At 42.4% G+C, this 22,313-nt stretch overlaps 1 pseudogene; it reads left to right on the top strand.

Moving 5' to 3' along the window:
- The first annotated feature begins 3,158 nt into the window (after nucleotides 1-3,158).
- LOC109894794 (ribokinase-like) overlaps nucleotides 3,159-22,313 on the top strand; it is a 69,154-nt pseudogene continuing 49,999 nt past the window's right edge.

Genomic DNA, 22,313 nt, shown 5'->3' on the forward strand with positions numbered 1-22,313 from the left:
GGGCCCACTTGGGAGACTTGGAGCCTCATGACTAGGGACTCAACTTTGACTTGAGAGAGATGACTTGAAATTATCTGGCCAGGTTTCGTAGTCATTTGTTACTCATGTTGTGGCACAGAGTCCATGTGGATTACTCTACACTCAGCCAGAGACAGTAGCTGCAGCAAGGCACTTGCAAAAAAAACGGAAACAGATTGGCTAGTGAAACGCACACCCGGCCCTCTGATTGGACCAGCAAACTGTCAATCAACACTGGTCGGGTGAGCTACCGAACAGATTTCTGATTTGCAGTACAGCTATAGGATTGGGTGCAGTGTTGATTGAGAGAGAGGATTGCCATAGTAAATAAATATGAAGTGGTTCGGTGATCAAGAATATTAACTGTTTACTTTGCAAGCTCACCAGCAATGGGTCAACAATTACTAGCATAGGCCTACTGGTCTTTTGGTATGTAAAAATATATTGAAATGTATCATTTACTTATGAAGCTTGCATTTGGAATTTGTTGTTAAAATAAATTATTAGGCAACTGTGGCGAAGAGGCACTGCTTTCCACTTACGCTCTCCAAACTCCCTCCAGTGGAGAGTGCTTTTTTCTCTTGTTGAAATATTTGCTGTTGCTTTCACACGTTTAATGCATATGTGGTAAATCTATATTCCATATTCTATATCTCATTCCACCCTACAATAATTGCTAGCGTTTTATCATTCCATCCCCGTACCGTTTAATGCTACACATAGACATATATTTTTATCTGTTTCATGTTTAATAGACCTATGACACATTGTCATTTAGTCAACCATTTCTTACTCTGATCTGTGTGGGCGCAATGTTTATTGTGCACATGAAGACTAATGAGGTAGAAGTTCTGTTTTTTCAATGTATAGTTTCCTTTGTTCATATTTCCCAAGTTATGTTTCAGTTCCGTGTGTCCGGTTTCTATGTCTATGTCATTTTTGTTGTGCGTAACAGGAGCACGGACACCTCAGTGTGCATAGAAATAGGCTACCTGGCCTGCGCTCCACACGCTTTGGAGTCAGAACATAGAATAAGATGCAATTATTGTTCCGTGTATGGTATGCAGAGGACGTAGACTTGATTCGAGTCTCGACCCGTTCTTCTTGTTACTCGACTTTAGACTTGGACCTTGAGACTTGGTAGTGACTCGAATAATAGTGACTTGGGCCCACCTCTGCACAAATGTGTTTCAACAAATGATTCATATATCACAGTACTTAAAAAAAGAGGACATAAGACATAGAACATGATTAATCAAAACCAGTGAACATATGGACACCCATATGTTCCCCGCTATTTTGGTTTTGATCAAAACAACTTCAAATCTCCTGCATCATCAATACTGGAAATTCTGAGGGTGGGAAAAACAACAGATACCTATTTCTTTTATGTAAACTTACTGTAATACACACACCCACACATACTGTATACACACACACACACCCACATGAAAAAATACTATGGTATAATATGGTTAAATACTATGGTTAATTCCTATTTTGTTGATATAAAGAATACTTGTTGGTCTGTGGTGTGTAATGAGGAGTTACTATTCCAGTTACTAATAAGCATGCACCCATTAAGAAAATGACTGTAAAAACTGTTAAATCCCTGTGGATTAATGAGGAATTGAAACATTTTATGGTTGAGTGGGATGAGGCAAAAGGAACGGCAAATAAGTCTGACTGCACAACCGATTGGCAAACGTACTGCAAATTGAGACATCGTGACTAAATTGAATAAAAAGAAAAAGAAACTACACGATAAATGCAAACTTCATCATCAAAGCATCACACGGAACACATCCACAGCCAAACTCATTCCATGAACCAGTCAAATATCAGGTTGTGCTGACACAAAACAAAACATAAGTTAACGACCTAACAGACTTGTTTACAATGTACGATATCTCTTCTGGAGCTCTGTCAGAGTGACCATCGGGTTCTTGGTCACCTCCCTGACCAAGGCCCTTCTCCCCCGATTGTTCAGTTTGGCCGGGTAGCCAGCTCTAGGAAGAGTCTTGGTGGTTCCAAACTTCTTCCAATGACAGAGGCCACTGTGTTCTTGGGGACCTTCAATGCTGCAGAAATGTTTTGGTACCCTTCCCCAGATCTGTGCCTCGACACAATCCTATCTTGGAGCTCTATGGACAATTCCTTCAACCTCATGGCTTGGTTTTTGCTCTGACATGCACTGTCAACTGTGGGACCTTATATAGACATTTCTGTAGAATTTACTGTAGAGTTTTGGAAGTCTGTAGTATATACAATATTGTTCTACTGTATACTACATAATTCTATAGTAAGTACTACACATGATTGAGGTATACTACAGTGTGTAGTATAGCATTCTACAGTATACTACAGTTTACTATAGTAAGTACTGTAGTATTGTATAGTAAACTGTAGTATTTTTTCATTTGGATAGGCACATGCACACACATGGTGTGTTCAAGAGACAACTGGGATCTCTGAAAAAAACTAGATAAAATCCTGACATCAGTGATCTTTAGGTCGGAAAATCTAAGAAGATGCCTGGGTTTCCGACTTGGAATTCAGAGTTTGATTTTTCCAGTCTGATGTTCTTTTTTCAAATTCCCAGTTGTATTGAATGCACTGAAGTCGAATGTCTGAGATGTCCAAGTTACCAGCTCCCAGTTGTTTTGAACTCGGTAACACACACACACTTTATCAATAACCAAATGTCAATAATAGATAAGGGTCATGGTGAAAAATAAGTTATTTACCCTGTTCATGCCAACCTGCTGTGACCCTAAAGTCGCCTGGTGACTCTCTGTGATTAGAGGAGAAAGCAGACAGACAACTTTCTCACCAGCCCGTAGGGTGGTAGCCTTGTGGAGAGAGGGCGGTGGAAAGCATGGCCCAACCCTGTAGTGAGTCAGGCATGACTGGCATTGGCACTGACATAGTTAAGTCAAAGCAGTTGTGGTTTGGGTCTTGGCAGAGATCATATCACCAGAGAACAATTCTTGCTGTCTCAATAATGGATATATCATTGAACCCGTGTCATAGCATTTGTAAGTTACTTTTATACTTTTTACCAGAGGGTTGTATTATGAGTCTGTGAGGGATATTTTCACCTGTGCTATTTCTCCTTCAGCCAGGCACCAAGGCTCCCCATGGCGGGAGAGACCATCCATGGTCACAAGTTCTTCATCGGTTTCAGAGGCATAGGGGCAAACCAGTGTATTCCGGCAGCTAGAATAGAAGCCAAAAATGCCATGGTCTGCAAGGTATGGCACAGTGATAGTATATGGAAAGCACACACACACACACTTCTCTCTCTCTGTCTACATACACTCTCTCTCTTTCTATCCATATAAGCATTTCGCGGTACCTGTTGTATTCGGCGCATGTGACAAATACAATTTTATATGTATCTACTTACCTACCTACCAACCAGTCGATTACTATTTTACCTTAGTCATACCGACCTCCTCTCACCCCACCTGTCAACGCCCTGGCCCGCATTCTCTCTTGATCTTTACCATTACACACGGATAACACAAACCCAAACACCACTCTCCTTCAAACACACATTATTCCCATACATCCAACCCAAGGTCTCTAATCAGCTAGGCACAGCACAGCATGAAAAACTTTCACCAAAGTAGCTGAAGCCCCACCTCTGTCAAGAACAAAGGGCCAGATCGATATGCAAGTACAACGCAAGAGTGGCTCTCCAGGCATGGGCACAGCCCAAAAATAGATGCCTAGGCTTTTAAGAAACATCGAAGGAGGAAGGCCGCACTTCAAACAAAAAGGGGGCCAAGGCTGCCACTGTATTGCTACTACCGCTGCATACTACACATCATAGGCAGTTGGGGCACAGATGCCTCTTTGGCTTATTGTTTGAAAGCGTAGGATAAAAGTGGAGAGCCTGAGGGCGAGGTGGGGACCCCGTTGACGCCCCCTGAGTGAGTTTATGATGTGGACATCCCAGAGCGGATGGAGTGAAGTGGGGAGGATGAGGGAGGAGAGGTGGACATGAGGAGGCGTCGGACGGGTGGGATCGTCATATCTTGAAGGCTTGGCGCGATGGCCGTGTGTGTGTGTGTGTGTGTTTGTGTGTGTCTGTGTGTGTGTATATGTGTGTGTGTGTGTGCATGTGTTTGTGTTGAGTGACGGCACTTTGCCAGTATGCCAGCGGGGTACAAGAAAATACAACCAATTCTGTTGATATCTCATGTATGGCTTAGATCAGTGTTTTCAAAGTTTCATCATGACATTTTTCTTCCAGGTTGGCAAAGACTTGAGAAAACAAAATTATGAATTTGAAGGACAATGATGTATTCACAGGTTGGAACACCAAAACTTATTTCAAAACTAGCTTAAAACTGAACAGATAGATGTGATTTCATGGCATGCATCATCCCAGACCTTGATCGAAATAGTATGTTTTCCTACGCTTGGTTTAAAATTAAGGTTGCGCAGCATAATTGAACCAATGAAATAGTCCCAAAAGTGTCAAACTATTAGAAATGAATGGTTACATTATATGTATTGAAATGCTTAAAATTTCTTGTTTTTTTCTCCCTCTCTAGACTGGTGCTGCCACTGGTTCTTCCTCTATCATTGTTAATGATGCAGGTAAACAAGGGCAGTAGGCCCTGTTGGAATGTTAACCCCCCCCAACAAAATAACATACACACGATCACTCACTCATTGAATGTGCACGTACTTGGTTACTCAATCAGACACGTACATATGCTTTACTGAGGAGCATGATTCGTTGGATGTGTGCTAACATACAAACAGACACACACACACACAGTAAGTGCATCTGATTGGGGAAATGATTAGCAAGTACCACTCTACTACTTCCATATAAACCCTACTTACCACAGAGTGTAAAATAAAATATAAAAAAATAATAATGTTTTCATGGGGAATTCAGAATTCTAATCGACTTTCCTGCAGTTCCTACCGCTTCCACTGGATGTCACCAGTTTGTAGAAATTGGTTGAGGTTTTTCCTTTGTGTAATGAAGAAGTACCATAGCTCAGAACGAATGTCACTTCATGTGTACCTTTTGATAGAGGCACGTAAACCAGAAAAGTAGCGTCAGATTGTTTTGCTCCTGTATTGAACACAGATCATCCCGTCTTCAATTTGATCGATTATATACATATATATATATATAGAAATACCAAAAGTTGTATTACAAAAGTAGTTTGAAATGTTTTGGCAAAGTTTACAGGTAACTTTTGAAATGTTTTGTAGCGACGTTGAGTAAGTTGGAAGTGGTGTTTTTCTGGATCAAATGCGCCAAATAAATGGACATTTTGGATATATATCGACGGAATTAATCGAACAAAAGGACCATTTGTGATGTTTATGGGACATATAGGAGTGCCAACTACAGAAACTCGTCAAAGGTAGGGTATGATTTATATTTTATTTCTGCGTTTTGTGTTGCGCCTGCAGAGTTGAAATATGCTACTCTCTCATTGTTTACTGTTGTGCTATCATCAGCATCTTATGCTTTTGCCGAAAAGCCTTTTTGAAATCTGACATGTTGGCTGGATTCACAACAAGATTTAATTTGCTATCTTGCATGTGTAATTTAATGAAAGTTAGATTTTTATAGAAATGTATTTGCACTTGGTGCTCTGCATTTTCCCTGGCTATTGGCCATGCAAGTGTCCCGCCTACCCCAGAGAGGTTAGCATCGATGGGGCTGTAGTGGAGCGGGTCGAGAATTCAAATTTCAAGTTTCTTGGTGTCCACATCACCAACGAACTATCATGGTCCAAACATACCAAGACGGTCGTGAAGAGGGCACGACAAAATGAAAAGATTTGGCATGGGTCCCCAGATCCTCAAAAGGTTCTACAGCTGCACCACTGAGAGCATCCTGACCGGTTGCATCACTGCTTGGTATGGCAACTGCTCGGCATCCAAGCGTAAGGCGCTACAGAGGGTAGTGCGAATGGCCCAGTACATCACTGGGACCAAGGTTCCTGCCATCCAGGACCTATATAATAGGCGTGTTAGAGGAAAGCCCATAAAATTCACTCCAGTCACCCAAGTTATAGACTATTATTATTATATAGACTATTGTTATAGTTTTCTCTGCTACTGCACGGCAAGTAGTACCGGAGTGCCACGTCTAGGACCAACAGGCTCCTCAACTGCTTCTACCTCCAAGCCATAAGACTGCTGAACAATTCATAAAATCGCCACCAGACAATTTACATTGACCCCCCCTCCCTTTTGTACACTGCTGCTACTCGCTGTTATTATCTATGCATAGTCACTTCACCACCACCTACATGAAGAAATTACCTCAACTAACCTGTACCCCCGCACACAGACTCGGTACCGATGCCCCCTCTATATAACCTCCTTATTGTTATTCTTATTATGTTACTTTTTTATTATTACTTTTTATTTTAGTCTACTACACTTACACTTATTGTTAGCATGTGACAAATAAAGTTTGATTTGATTTTTATAATGCTACCAAGTGTGATATAGCCTATTAAGCTAGCAAGAAGACAATGTATTGATCCTCATGTCCTAATCAGGTCTCCATACAAAGACAAAAAAGCAGTAAGCAGGTAGCCCATGGAGTAGTTGTGTGTAGGAAGAAGTTTGACTGATCTTTTAGCAACGGCTTCCAGGCCTGCTAAGACGTTTAAATAGAAATAGTTATGTCTAGAACTGGGGATGATCCAGAATCAGTCAGTATGGCAGAAAATAAGCTAACAAATTGAATCAGTTGTCATGGAAAGTACACTAACCAATGCATGTGGGCACCAACAGATTTGAAGGAGGTTGAAAACAATGGTTTATGGTCATTTCTGTTCGAACTGAATCCAGGAAATGTATTTATTTTGTGGATACATTTTCAAAAGACGACGTGAGAGGATATATATGTAAATAGTTGAATTGCAATTCCTTTCCTGAATCCACTGAGCAAAAGTGGTTCAAGGATCTCAGGCCCCACACGCTTCAGCTAACAAATGAACAGCAGGTCGGTTCGACAACCTAGACGAGTATTCAAAAATACCCAAGAGAAAACACTCCCAGCTAATTAATTTAAGGTGCATAGTGTAGGAGTACTAAAAGAAAAGTCAGAGGAGATTGGAGCATGTCCAAGGCCCAGTCCAACAATGTGGCAGAAACTCCTGTAAGATCGACAGGAAAGTAGCAAGCCTTACTGTAACACAGACAGACACACACTCAAGTGGTGTGCCCACCCACATATCAGCTGATGCATTATATCACCTGGTTCTACTTGCAGACACAGATGCAGATATGAAGGGAGTCCTGGCTAATTTTACAATATACACAGAGTAGACACAAACACAGAAACACACATATGTTTTCGTATGCAAGGCCAAGTGAACTTTCTGTCCTGTCATCATCTTTCTATTGGGCCACTTCCAGTTGTGTCACGTCCGCAGGGGAGATCGCCATCGTGATCGTGGCCGGCACCAACCTGCTGGTGGGTGGCAAGGATCTTTTGCGGGCCCTGTCAGCCCGGATGCATGCCAAGGTGCTGGTGTGCCAGCTGGAAGTCAGCCCGCACACCTCCCTGCAGGCCCTGCTCCTGGCCCAGGAGAACAACAGTCAGTCTGGATGTCTGTCTTTGTACTGTCTAAGTCTGTCTGTCTGTCTTGGAAAACAACAGTACATCTGGATGTAGGTCATGGCGCTCTATCATCATTAGCACCCCAATCACCCCTCAGGGTCACACAGACATCTGGCCCTGGTGTCAGAGGTCCATTATTAGTAACCATCACCAGCATGCTGTAACGGGCACTCAATCACAGATGGGCAATCTGGGCAACCCATATGGCACCGCAAGCCATCTCAGACATGCCACCCCTGATATCATACACCTCTGCATGGATTATGCCAATAAACTCCCTCTGCCAAGGCACTAATAGGCATCACTGCATGGAGTGAAAGGAGCCACTGTGAAGTGATAGTGATGATTGCAGTGCCTGTGGATTACGTGAATGCCCCCCCCCCTCCACCCGGTGGGCTCGCTGCTGCCGGGTTTACGCATATGACACCTCGGGAGATTTCCACAAGGATGAAAAAATAAACAGATATGTAGAAATAACTTTCCATGGTTGTGGTCTTGCTTCTTGCTTTTTCACTATCTACACTTGGTGTTGCTTCACATAGAATCACTGGAGGAATTCTTCAAAGATTTAATAATTTTTAAAGATATTTATGTATTCATTTACTCTGTACAGTATGTACTATACAGCCCAATGGGATTGGTTTCATTGTGACGCACTGTTTTAATAAAAAATGTCATACACTGAATATGTATTTCTTTTTTTGCCTGTGTGTCCTCTTCCACCAACAAATTAATATGTTGTTTTATTCTCCATCTCTGTCTCTATCCTTTCACTCTACCTCATTAGAAAGGTGGGGGGTAATTAGATGAACCTGTAAGGGGTAATGCATCTTGCCAAAGCTCTTTCTCTTACTATCTCTCTCCCTTTTTTCTTTTTTTTTTCTCACTCTTACTTTCTCTCTCTCTCTCTCCCTATTTCGCTCTTTCTTTCCCTCTGCTTCTATCTCTCTTTCTTTTCTGCTATCTGTTCAAGAGGCAACTTTGCTATTTTCTTACCAGACACAATTAGAGCCCATTATTAAACCCTCTCCAAACGCCCCCAGTGACCTCTGTGTGTGTGTGTGTGTGTTAGACACTGTGTAACGTCTGCTTCCAACTCACACTCTCAAACACGTAGATCCCCTGAACGCAGCTCACTGTCCAGCCCACTTTCCAGATCACACTCTTAAACACATAGATCCCCTGAAAGCAGCTCACTCTCAAGATCCCAATCACCGGAATTCTGATCACTTGTTCACACACCTGTATGGCACTATCACACGCTATTTAGTTCAGTTCTTTGCACCCCATCATTGAGAGGTGTTGTTTGTTTTGTGACACTTCTATTCGGAGGGCTGTTTTTTTCCCCGTAATTTAATCCTCCTGTGTATGATAGTTTTGGCCTGCCTCATTAACGATGCCTTTTGCATTTCCTGTTATCAACTTACTGCCTGATCTCCCGGATGACATTACTAGCCTTTTCTCTGCCTGTACTGTTGCCTTTTTGGACCTCCTGTGTATGACCTTCTGCCTGTCCCTGGACCCAGCTACCTGCCCTTTACCAATAAACACCTACTGCGCCCTGCACTTGAAACCAGCTCTTTGTCTCCCATTGTGTTCACGACAGATTGTGCTTACAGTATTTCTGTCTTTCAGCCCCGATCCCTCCTTTTTCTCTACTTTTCTCATTCTCCTCTTCTGCCTCTTTGAAACACCTGCCTTCTCTTTCTTTCTCTATCACTTTATCCATCCCTACATTTCTGTCTCTTATCATTACAGTTTTCAAACACTGCTCTCTGTGTGTGTGTGGTGTGTGTGTGTGCATATGCAAAATACATTGGAGGATGGCAATTACAAATACACGCAGCTTAGCCAACCCGACGGACCAAAAGGCCCAGGTTGTGTTGCAAATGGGATCCTATTCCCAATATAGTGCACTACTTTTGATCACGGCTCACACTGTTAAAAATTACTTTTTGGATCAACCCCCCAAAAATACTTCAACTTATTCTTTACAGAAGACCTTCACATTTAGTAACTGCAATATCATAACCAAGCCATGGCTAACTTAACTTAGAAACCTTATCAGGCTCTTTAGTATCACATGCAATTATACAAGTACTGTATCATTACAGATACTGACAGTGTACAAGTTCCAGCTTGAATAACAAATACAGTAGGCCACATTAATTGGAATGTCACTCTCACAAATGTGCAAAAAGAACTAACTGAAATCCACGCCCCCAATAAGCCACTCTTCAGATAGGTTGACGCCAACTACAATGCCTCCACTGCTACTCAATGCTCATGGGCATGATAAATAAAAATCTGACAAATAGAATAGAATAGGTTGAATGAACCAAAGCGTAATTTTCCAGCATTCCAATCAGTAAAAACACATCACATGAATAACTTCCCACTTCTTACAGTGCATAGGGAATAGGGTGCCATTTGGAATGCACTCCCAGACGAAGTTCACTGTGCCTTTAAACATCTTAGAAAATTCCAGAAAATGATGTCATTTAGAAGCTTCTGATAGTCTAATTGACATCATTTGAGTCAATTGGAGGTGTACCTGTATATGTATTTCAAGGCCTACCTTCAAGCTCAGTGCCTCTTTGGAAGTAAACAAAAATTAAAATGTTGCACTTTAAAAGGCTATGATGAAAATTTGTATTGTAATTTCACTATACTTCCTGAGAATTGACTAAATGGTAATGGAGGACCCCAACCCTGCAGAGCAGTCCCATAATAACCAACAAGTCCCTAATGTCTCAGTCAGTCATAACCATAAAGAGACAATGACTCGGCCCAAAGTCGGAAGTTTACATTCACTTAGGTTGGAGTCATTAAAACTAGTTTTTCAACCACTCCACACATTTCTTGTTAACAAACTATAGTTTTAGCAAGTCAGTCATCAAATTTTTCCAACAATTGTAAACAGACAGATTATTACATTTATAATTTACTTCCTGATTTGATTTGCCTAGGTCCAGTAGTACCATTATTTGTTACTGTAGTGACCTTGATTTGAGTGAATTAGAATAGAGTTGACCCCAACCCTCTTGTGATGTCAAGTGTATTGGGCACACATGTTATTGTTTGTGCAATTTTGTGCACTGTCTCAAATACTCAAATACTCTGGTCCCTCTTTCCCTAATTACTCCCACTCTCATCTGTCTCTCTCATCTATGCTTGTGTATCGAAAACAGTGTAAACTAAAGAGGCACCGCCAGTTCAGGTGAACGGCCAACGCTATCACCCTCTTCCTCACCCCTATCTTGAGAACCATCTGCCATCTGTTGACATCAACCACATCACCAGAGGAGGATGGTTCAACCACAGTCCAGAGCAATGCTTGTGAATTCACGGAAACATGGCTCACTCGAGAGATGCTAACGGAGTCGGTGCAGCCAGCTGGTTTCTTCACGCATCGCGCCGATAGAAACAAGCATCTTTCTGGTAAGAAGAGGGGCGGGGGGGTATGCTTTATGATTAACGAGACGTGGTGTGATCATAACAACATACAGGAACTCAAGTCCTTCTGTTAACCTGACATAGAATTCCTCACAATCAAATGTCGACCGCATTATCTACCAAGGGAATCATCTTTGATTATAATCAAAGCCGTATATCTTCCCCCCCAAGCAGACACATCGATGGCCCTGAACAAACTTTATTTGACTCTATGCAAACTGGAAACCACATATCCTGAGGCTGCATTCATTGTAGCTGGGGATTTAAAACAAGGCTAATCTGAAAACAAGACTCCCTAAATTATATCAGCATATTGATTGCGCAACCAGGGCTGGTAAAACCCCCCCCCCCACCCTCCTTTCGGAAAAGCTGACCACGACTTTTTGTTGCTCCCTGCCTACAGACAGAAACTAAAACAAGAAGCTCCTGCGCTCAGGTCTGTTCAACGCTGGTCCAATCAATCTGATTCCACGCTTCAAGACTGCTTCGATCACGTGGATTGGGATATGTTCCGTATTGCGTCCAACAACAACATTGATGAATACGCTGATTCGGTGAGCGAGTTCATTAGAAAGTGCATTGACGATGTCGTACCCATAGCAACAATTAAAACATTCCCAAACCAGAAACCGTGGATTGTTGGCAGCATTCGCGTGAAACTGAAAGCGCGAACCACTGCTTTTAACCAGGGCAAGGTGACCGGAAACATGACCGAATACAAACAGTGTAGCTATTCCCTCCGCAAACTAAGCGCCAGTATAGAGTCAAACTAGAGTCGCAATTCAACGGCTCAGACATGAGGTACAGTATGTGGTAGGGTCTACAGTCAATCACGGATTACAAAAAAAGAAAACCAGCACCGTCACAGAACAGGATGTCTTGCTCCCAGATAGACTAAATAACTTTTTTGCCCGCTTTGAGGACAATACAGTGCCACTGACACGGCCCGCAACCAAAACCTGCGGACTCTCCTTCACTGCAGCCGATGTGAGTAAAACATTTAAACGTGTTAACCCTCGCAAGGCTGCAGGACCAGACGGCATCCTCAGCCGCATTCTCAGAGCATGCGCAGACCAGATGGCTGGTGTGTTTACGGACATATTCAATCAATCCTTATCCCAGTCTGCTGTTCCCACATGCTTCAAGAGGGCCACCATTGTCCCTGTTCCCAAGAAAGCTAAGGTAACTGAGCTAAACGACTACCGCCCCGTAGCACTCACTTCCGTCATCATGAAGTGCTTTGAGAGACTAGTCAAGGACCATATCACCTGCACCCTACCTGACACCCTAGACCCACTACAATTTGCTTACCGCCCAAATAGGTCCACAGACGACGCAATCGCAACCACACTGCCCTAACCCATCTGGACAAGAGGAATACCTATGTGAGAATGCTGTTCATCGACTACAGCTCAGCATTTAACACCATAGTACCCTCCAAACTCGTCATCAAGCTCAAGGCGCTGGGTCTCGACTGGGTACTGGACTTCCTGACGGGCCGCCCCCAGGTGGTGAGGGTAGGCAACAACATCTCCACCCCGCTGATCCTCAACACTGGGGCCCCACAAGGGTGCGTTCTGAGCCCTCTCATGTACTCCCTGTTCACCCACGACTGTGTGGCCATGCACGCCTCCAACTCAATCATCAAGTTTGGGGACAACACTACAGTGGTAGGCTTGATTACCAACAAGGACGAGACGGCCTACAGGGAGGTGAGGGCCCTCGGAGTGTGGTGTCAGGAAAATAACCTCACACTCAACTTCAACAAAACAAATGAGATGATTGTGGACTTCAGGAAACAGCCGAGGGAGCACCCCCCTATCCACATCGATGGGACAGTAGTGGAGAGGGTAGAAAGTTTTAAGTTCCTCGGCGTACACATCACGGACAAACTGAATTGGTCCACCCACACAGACAGCGTCGTGAAGAAGTTGCAGCAGCACCTCTTCAACCTCAGGAGGCTGAAGAAATTTGGCTTGTCACCAAAAGCACTCACAAACTTCTACAGATGCACAATCGAGAGCATCCTGTCGGGCTGTATCACCGCCTGGTACAGCAACTGCTCCGCCCACAACCGTAAGGCCGGTATTGAGGTCTGCACAACGCATCACCGGGGGCAAACTACCTGCCCGCCAGGACACCTACACCACCCGATGTCACAGGAAGGCCATAAAGATCATCAAGGACAACAACCACCCTAGCCACTTTAAACAATGCTACTTAAAATAATGTTTACATACCCTACATTACTCATCTCATATGTATATGTATATACTGTACTCTATATCATCTACTGCATCTTTATGTAATACATGTATCACTAGCCACTTTAACTATGCCACTTTGTTTACATACCCTACATTACTCATCTCATATGTATATACTGTACTCGATACCATCTACTGCATCTTGCCTATGCCGTTCTGTACCATCACTCATTCATATATCTTTATGTACATATTCTTTATTCCTTTACACTTGTGTGTATAAGGTCGTAGTTAGATTACTCGTTGGTTATTACTGCATTGTCGGCACTAGAAGCACAAGCATTTCGCTACACTCGCATTAACATCTGCTAACCATGTGTATGTGACAAATACATTTGATTTGATTTGATTTTGATTTGAGCCCAAGGTGGCCAAAGCCCTGAGCAAACCTACGCAGCTGCTCACTTACGCACACCCACACACATACACAATCACATACTCACACACAGATACAAAACAGGGTTTTATGTCAGACAAGCGAGAATACAAAAGGCCTTTAGAGTAAATACATGCAGGGAGATATTTAAATTAGTCACATACATAGTTATTTTGTGTCCAATATAAATAATTTAATAAATTAATGGTAAATTAATGGTGTCATTTTAATCACTTTTATTGTAAATTAGAATGGAATATTTTCTAAACCCTTCTACATTAATCTGGATGCTACCATGATTATGGGTAATCCTGAATGAATCGTGAGAAATGATGAGTGAGAACGTTAGAGGCAAAAATATCATACTCCCCCCAAAAATGCTAACCTCCCCTGTTATTGTAATGGTGAGAGTTCTTGGAGGAATGATATTTGTGCATCTGTATCTTTCTCACTTATCATTATTCCCGATTCATTCAGGACTATCCGTAATCATGGTAGCAAGCACATTAAAGTAGAAGTGTTTAGAAACCAGTGGAGGCTGGTGGGTGGAGCTATAGGAGGACGGGCTCATTGTAATGGCTGGAATTGAATATTTGGAACGGATTCAAACGCGGTTCCGATATGTTTCATACTGTTCCATTCTATCCTTATTTACAATAAAAATCCCTCTAAAATGACACAATACATTATTTACCATTCATTTCTATTGGGCACAAAATTATCTGAAACACGTTTTGGGACCAAATACTAAACTTTTGTCTACTTTAATACACACACAGGGCCTTCAGAGAGTATTTATACCTCTTGATTTATTCCACATTGTTGATTGCGTTACAGCCTGAATTCAAAATGCATTAAATTTACATTTTTCCTCACCCATCTACACACAATACCCCACAAGGACAAAGTGAAACCATATTTTTTGAAATATTTGCAAATGTATTGAAAATGAAATTCAGAAGTATCTAAAAAGTCTGGAATAAATCAAGGGTATATCAATACTTTCTGAAAGCACTGTATAAGTGAAATTGTCCCAATATTTTTGGTCCCCTAAAATGGGGCGACTATGTACTAAAAGTGCTGTAATTTCTAAACGGTTTACCCGATTTGGATGAAAATACCCTCAAATTAAAGCAAATGAATTATCGTTCAAATCCAAAGTGCTGGGACCCCTCCCCCCCTGAGAATTACACCTCACAAACACATACCGGGTTACAAATCAAATTGTATTTGTCACATGCTTCATAAACAACAAAACTTCTTACAGAGTTTTCCAACAATGCAGAGTTAAAGATACAAAATAAAATAAAAATATAAATAGTGACACGAGGCATAAATACACAGTTGATAACAATAACAAGTAAAAATAACATGGCTACATACAGTGGGGCAAAAAAAGTATTTAGTCAGCCACCAATTGTGCAAGTTCTCTCACTTTAAAAGATGAGAGAGGCCTGTAATTTTCATCATAGGTACACTTCAACTATGACAGACAATGAGAAAAAAAATCCAGAAAATCACATTGTAGGATTTTTTATGAATTTATTTGCAAATCTGATTGAAGGAATGGGCCAAAATACCAGCAACAGTGTGTGAAAACTTACAGAAAACGTTTGACCTCTGTCATTGCCAAGAAAGGGTATATAACAAAGTATTGAGATAAACTTTTGTTATTGACCAAATACTTATTTTCCACCATAATTTGCAAATAAATTCATTTCATGTGATTTTCTGGATTTTTTTTCTAATTTTGTCTGTCATAGTTGAAGTGTACCAATTGATTGGACATGATTTTGAAAGGCACACACCTGTCTATAAAAGGTCTCAGTGTTGACAGTGCACGTCAGAGCAAAAACCAAGTAATGAGGTCGAAGGAATTGTCCGTAAAGCTAGGAGACAGGATTGTGTCGAGGCACGGATTTGGGGAAGGGTACCAAAACATTTCTGCAGCATTGAAGGTCCCCAAGAACACAATGGCTTCCACCATTCTTAAATGGAAGAAGTTTGGAACCACCAAGACTCTTCCTAGAGCTGGCCGCTCGGCCAAACTAGGCAATCGGGGGAGAAGGGCCTTGGTTAGGGAGGTGACCAAAAACCCAGTGGTCAGTCTGACAGAGCTCTGGAGTTCCTCTGTGGAGATGGGAGAACCTTCCAGAAGAACAACCATCTCTGCAGCACTCCATCAATCAGGCCTTTATGCTAGAGAGGCCAAAAGGAAGCCACTCCTCTGTAAAAAGGCACATGTCAGCCCACTTGGAGTTTGCCAAAAGGCACCTAAAGACTCTCAGACCAGGGGAAAAAATATAATCTGGTCTGATGAAACCAAGATTGAACTCTTTGGCCTGAATGCCAAGCATCAGGTCTCGAGAGGAAACCTGTTACCATCCCTACGGTGAAGCATGGTGGTGGCAGCATCATGATGTGGGGATGTTTTCCAGCGGCAGGGACTGGGAGACTAGTCAGGTCGAGGCAAAGATGAACGGAGCAAAGTACAGACAGATCCTTGAGGAAAACCTGCTCAAGAGCACTCGGGACCTCAGACTGGGGTGATGGTTCACCTTCCATCAGGACAACCACCCTAAGCACACAGCCAAGGAGTGGCTTCGGGACAAGTCTCTGAATGTCCATGAGTGGCCCTGCCAGAGCCCAGACTTGAACCAGACTTGAACATCTCTGGAGAGACCTGAAAATAGCTGTGCAGCAACGCTCTCCATCCAACCTGACACAGCTTGAGAGGATCTGTAGAGAAGAATGGAGAAACTCCCCAAATACAATTGTGCCAAGCTTGTAGCGTCATACCCAAGAAGACATGAGGTCTGTAATCGCCGCTAAAGGTGCTTCAACAAAGTCCTGAGTAAAGGGTCTGAATACTTATGTAAATGTGATATTTCTTTTTTTATATAAATTTGCAAAACTTTCAAAAAAACTGTTTTTGCTTTGTCATTATGGGTTGTGTTTTTTATTGTGTGTAGATTGATGAGAGAAAAATGTAATCAGTTTTAGAATAAGGTTGTAACCTAACAAACTGTGGAAAAAAGGGGTCTGAATACTTTCCAAAGGCACTGTATATATAGATACTGTTTCTTATATCTTACAGTGAAGACCATTTTCAACCCAGCACCGGCCATTCCAGACTTGCATTCCGATTTCTACAGAGTCTCTGATGTGTTCTGCTGTAACGAATCAGAGGTGAGATAGATAGACAATGTGAAGCAACACACACACACCAAATATGTAAAATAACTCACTTCCTTCCGTACAATGTCAATTCAAGTCAAATTATAATTCTTACATGCTTCGTAAACAACAGGTGTCGAGTGAACAGTGAAATTATTCCTTATGGGCCCTTCCCAACAATGCAGAATACCCCCACCCCCCAAAATAAATAGAATAATAATTTATTATTATAGTAACACAACAAATACATTTCAGTACCTATTTGCCTGAGGCGCTGTGGCGAGCGCTGAAGCCTGCAGTTAAAAAACAAACCCAGTCCCCCTTCCTCACCTCCTTCACAACCATTCTATTGTATCTTCAGGGTCACGGCCCTGCACATCAATAGCATAGCAGCTGCCTCACAGGTAAGTAACCCCTTTTGGCTTGAATGGAAAAGATGATTCCCTACCTGCCACCATTTCTCCCCTCCCTCCATTTACAGTAAAGGGTGTTATGGAGCCACCTTAGCCTCACACCTCCACTGTCAGAGATGACAGATAGGGGTTGGGAATGATGGAAAACAGGGCAGATGTGTTGAGAGTGAGTCAGATTCACCCGTCGGGTAACAAAGAGATGAGTTTGCCCAGAAAAGTCTCTTAGAGGGACTTTGATGTGGTCAGGTGGGAGGGGGGGGGGCTTTGCAGGTGGGGTCTTAAAAGAGTGAGTTGAAGATGGAGTCGACTGTCTGTCTTTTTCTTTTGTAAGTTTGAGTGTAAGACACACACACACTCCTTGCTTTCATCCTCTCACCGCTACTCATCTTTCAGTCAAGGCAGTGAAATGATTCACCCGCCCAGAGCACACACACACACAAACACACTGATCCTCCGGGCTCCTCCGATGAGTAAGGAGAAGACAGATAGCTCTTCTTCTTATTTGGCAGCCGACCAGAACTGGGTGGCACCAGAGACTATGAGCACTGATAATATACTGTGTGTAGTTTATTTTTCAACTATCAATTGTTGGCTTTGAAGCCTCCTCGATGATGAAGTGAAAGCCTCCATTTATGCTTAGTGTTTGTGGTAGTGGTGCCCTGACCCCCACAGAGAGGTGAGCTAGCTAAGCTCACTCTCTGGGCAGGTGTGGAGGGTTGACAGATAAGATGGACGTCCACTCCTTTTCTTAAACCCCTATCTTGCTTGTGTGTGTGGTCTCCCAGTGCCATGCTGAATCTGGAAGAGGGTTGAAGGATGACAAAATGCAAACATTCTTTGATCCAGCGCCCACATAGTATGTTGTCCTGTTTATAGTGATGGGAATTAGTACCACTGTCCATTAAAGGACATCACACTGACTAGCTGCGGTATAACAGAATGGACCCGGGGTTGCTGGATTGGTATACATCCCAAAGAATGATTGAGAAATAAAGGGCCATATGTCCAGTAAAAATCTGTATCGCTTTCTGCTCTATCTAGTGTCTACCAGCTCCCGGTAGAAGTTGCCCTTATCTACAGATCAGTGAGAACAATATAAAACTGAACTAATAGGGATATATAAAGTGTTTTTGCAAGTGGTCAAAGTGCTTTAGGCTTACATTGTAGGGATAAGTAATCTCATCCATCACCATTGTATTGCACCCACCTGGGCGAAGCACGCCCAAATACTCACCATACATTGATTATCACTTAGAGGCGGGTCAGAAGCCAGAAGGTTGCTGCTTCAAATCCTAGGTCACACATCATTTCCATGGTAGTCTCCACAGGCAGAGCTGCTGACTGGGACGGACGTGGCGAGTGTAGTGGATGTCGGTTGGGCTGGACAGGAGCCTGTGCTTCCGGGGCTGCGTGGTGCTGTCGGCAGAAGAGCCCTCGTCTCTGTCAATCCGCATCTCCACTAAGCCGGTGACAATGGTAGATGCCACGGTAAAAATATCCTTAAGGTCTTAATATCACAGTTTCCTGTTCCTAGGGAAACACGGGGGTGCAGATGTTTTCTCTTGCCCAGCACTAATTGTGTGACTGTGGATATGTTCGCCCCAGTAATAGACATTGGCATACTGTCAAATATCAACCATTTACCACAAACATGAAAAAAATAGTACAGTCATTACTGTAGAATTCTGTTGTAAACTGTAGAATACTATACTACACATTGTAGTGCCCCTTGATCATGTGTTGTACGTACTATAGAATGTTGTAGTAGACTGTAGAATACTATAGTAAATACTATAGTAATGTCTGCAAAAACACTACCATTTTAAAACTATAGTAAATACTACGGTATTTAATTTGCATATACCCTGACCATTCCCCTCCCACATAATCCCAATGTATGCCACCCATTAGTGAGAAACCTACATGCCAAGTACAGACCATATTGTGTTTCATACAGGTTGTAGAAATTAGCAGAGGCTCTGAACTATCCATTCAGACCCCCAGTCCTACTACCTACATGTTATGGGAAATTTGCTCTTTTAGTGTTTCTCTAGTATGTTTCCTCAAGGAGAATACATCCAGTTCTATGTCAAAGATAATAAATCAAAAACACTATAGTAAATACTACATTAAAGTCTGAAAACAAATTGAATAAAATGTAGTCTGCAAAAACACTTCAGTAAATGCTACAGTATATACTACAGTTATTTTACTACAGTATTTATACGACAGTTAACTGTAAACACTACAGTAAACATTACAGTATTTATAAACCGGGTCGTTTGGATATTGATTGCCTAAAACAGAATTCAGCCATGTGTATGTGTTACTTGGAGTGGAACAGGGAAACCCAAGAGCAGACTCAGACAAGGAGAATGGGATGAAGTAACCAAGGTATTTATTGAAACACAGGGGAAAGATTAACTGCAGGCCAGGGGAAGCTTAGGCGGGTTGCAGGAAACAAAGTGTGGAAGCTGAGGCTGGAGCAAGAGGGGTAAGCAGGTCTGGAGGGGAATCCAAGGGAACAGTAGAGTGGGGAATCCAGGGCAGAGTAGCAGGATGAGGAGACGTGGGACTGGAGACAGGGACCAGTCAGAGCGGGCAGAACTGTAGCGGAGAGGAAAACCGTGTCAGGCAAGGAAAACAGGATAACAGGATCTAAATAGTAACAAACGGCTAGAAACGTAGACTGACAGAGCAGTGATTACGATCTGGCAGTGTGGAAGTGGCAGGACTGAGTATTTGTAGAGGTCTTGATTATGGAACAGATTGCAGCTGGTGGGGATCTGCTCTGACTCCAGCACACCTGTCTTCGCCCACACAATCACACACACACACACAGAGGGGGAGTGGGAGAGGGAGCGGTGGCAGGTCAAGGAGACACAGGATGAGCAGAAGAGGGCGTGGCCGGAGCAGATGTAACACCATGACTATGACGTTTAGGCTTTTTCCCATGCTAAAATGGCTACGTCATCAACAGCTTGACATGCCCATGTAGAAAATAAGAGTGTAGATGAACTTGAGAGAAACCAAAACTAAAAGAACACAGTGAAACAAAGTGGGCTTCACTGACAAACAAACCTGCTTCACTGACTGGTGTGTAGAAAAAGGGATACATTGCGAGTTAGAAAATACAACAAAAACAGAGCTGAAAAACGTTCTATGGGATTTTTATGGTACAGTGAGAAACATGAATGGCAACCAATAATATGGGATTAGCAGCTACACTGAATTCAGAGCTGGATTGAACCAACATATCAACAACCTCCCTCTCAGTTTAGCATGGAATATATAGAGGAACACAGAACTCACAACGAGCAACAATGTAATTGTCGCCGTAATTAAAAAGTTGAGGAAAGAAGGGTGCGACATAGCTGCCCATCACGCAGCCGTAACTGAAAACAGCATGCCGCTCATCAAACAATCCAAGGCTCTGGACACCGAAACAACTGAGGGTTTGCTGAATAACTTTGCATTCAACTTCATTTTGGCCGAAGTGGGAAGGAGGGAAACCGTCTGCTAAAACCTGACTCATTTCAAATATGTACAGATGAGAACGGCCTACATCAGATGCATGAGGAACTCACTGCAGAGGAGAAAATGCATGTAAAAAACAAAGTACTTCATAAGTGATGAGTTTCTAAAGTTAAACACAGCCATAGAAGACGGATGGCTGTTATCATGTATTCACCTGTGCAGTCGTCATGGAAAACATCCTGTGCACCTACAGATATATTATAGACAGCCCAGCTACAGTGGAAATATAGAAATAAAGAATGATTTCCATGATTTAAGAACTTTCGGCAACTTGTAGAGTCCATGCCCTGACGAATTGAGGCTGTTCTGAGGGCAAAATGTTTGGGAGGTGTTCCTAATAATCAGTGTATATGGCAAATATGTAATGGAAAATCAGATATATGATAAGATCCATTTAAAAACACATCAGATAAAATCTGCTTGAAGCCTGTGTTTGAAGCGCTGTATATCATTTGTTTTTTGTTGTTTATTTTTGACATATTTGGCATGTGCCTTAGGGCTGAGGCACATTTTCGAAATATTTGGCATGTGCCTTGCCCAGAAACAAGAAAATATTTATTTGTGCATTCTTTAAAAGTAAAAATAATATCAGCCATTTACATGCATGTTATTTTCCATGATTTAAGAACTGAATCCTCAAGATAGCCAAAAAAGAAAAGATAAGCAACCTGCTTTTGAGTTCTGTGTATATTGTGGCCATCCGATATCCTACATGAAACAAGAAGACGGATAACTATACCACTGCTTATTTATCTGTTTTCTGTTTATTTGAGTTTGGAGAAATGACCAGATATCGGCGTTATTCGTTCTCCATTTTCACCTTGGATATCGGAAAACAAGCGCTGTCAATGTAGGCGGGGAAGGAGGCTGCTGAGCAGGGTGCGCATCGACTATAGTTTGTGGTGGACTATAGGCTAGCAGTAGCAGCAAAGATAATAATGGTAGCAGTGTGTACCTAGGGGTGGGTGCCAAACTGGGTGTGTTTGATTTTGTTTACATCAAGTGCAGTTAGATAGCTAATGTTAACTTTAGTGCATCTGCATTAGTCTCAGGTGAGTGTAATTTGTGTTTGTGACCAAAGCAGTAAGTAATTTTCTCCAGTGGGATACAACTATTAACTTCTGATACCCCCCTGCCAGTTGCAATCTGATTTCCATTTCAAGGCAATACATTTCTTGGCAATCGCTAGCCATATTTCTGTTAGCTTTATTGTATGGCTTTGCCTAAGACTGGAATTAGTAAAGTTACCCAGTAGATAGACAGGGTCTAAAGGGAATGCAACCCCATGAATTCAGGATATGGTATTTCATACCCCTTGCTAGAAACGGTGTAGTTTTTGAACACTGTCAAGTGGAATAGAGGAATGTTTCTTCATCTGAGCCACATCTAAAACATAGGGAGGAGATATCAGGCTTGAACTTGTGCAATCTAGATGGGGTGATATAGAG

Source organism: Oncorhynchus kisutch, linkage group LG7 (genome assembly GCF_002021735.2).
Source record: "Oncorhynchus kisutch isolate 150728-3 linkage group LG7, Okis_V2, whole genome shotgun sequence".
Lineage (NCBI taxonomy): Eukaryota > Metazoa > Chordata > Actinopteri > Salmoniformes > Salmonidae > Oncorhynchus > Oncorhynchus kisutch.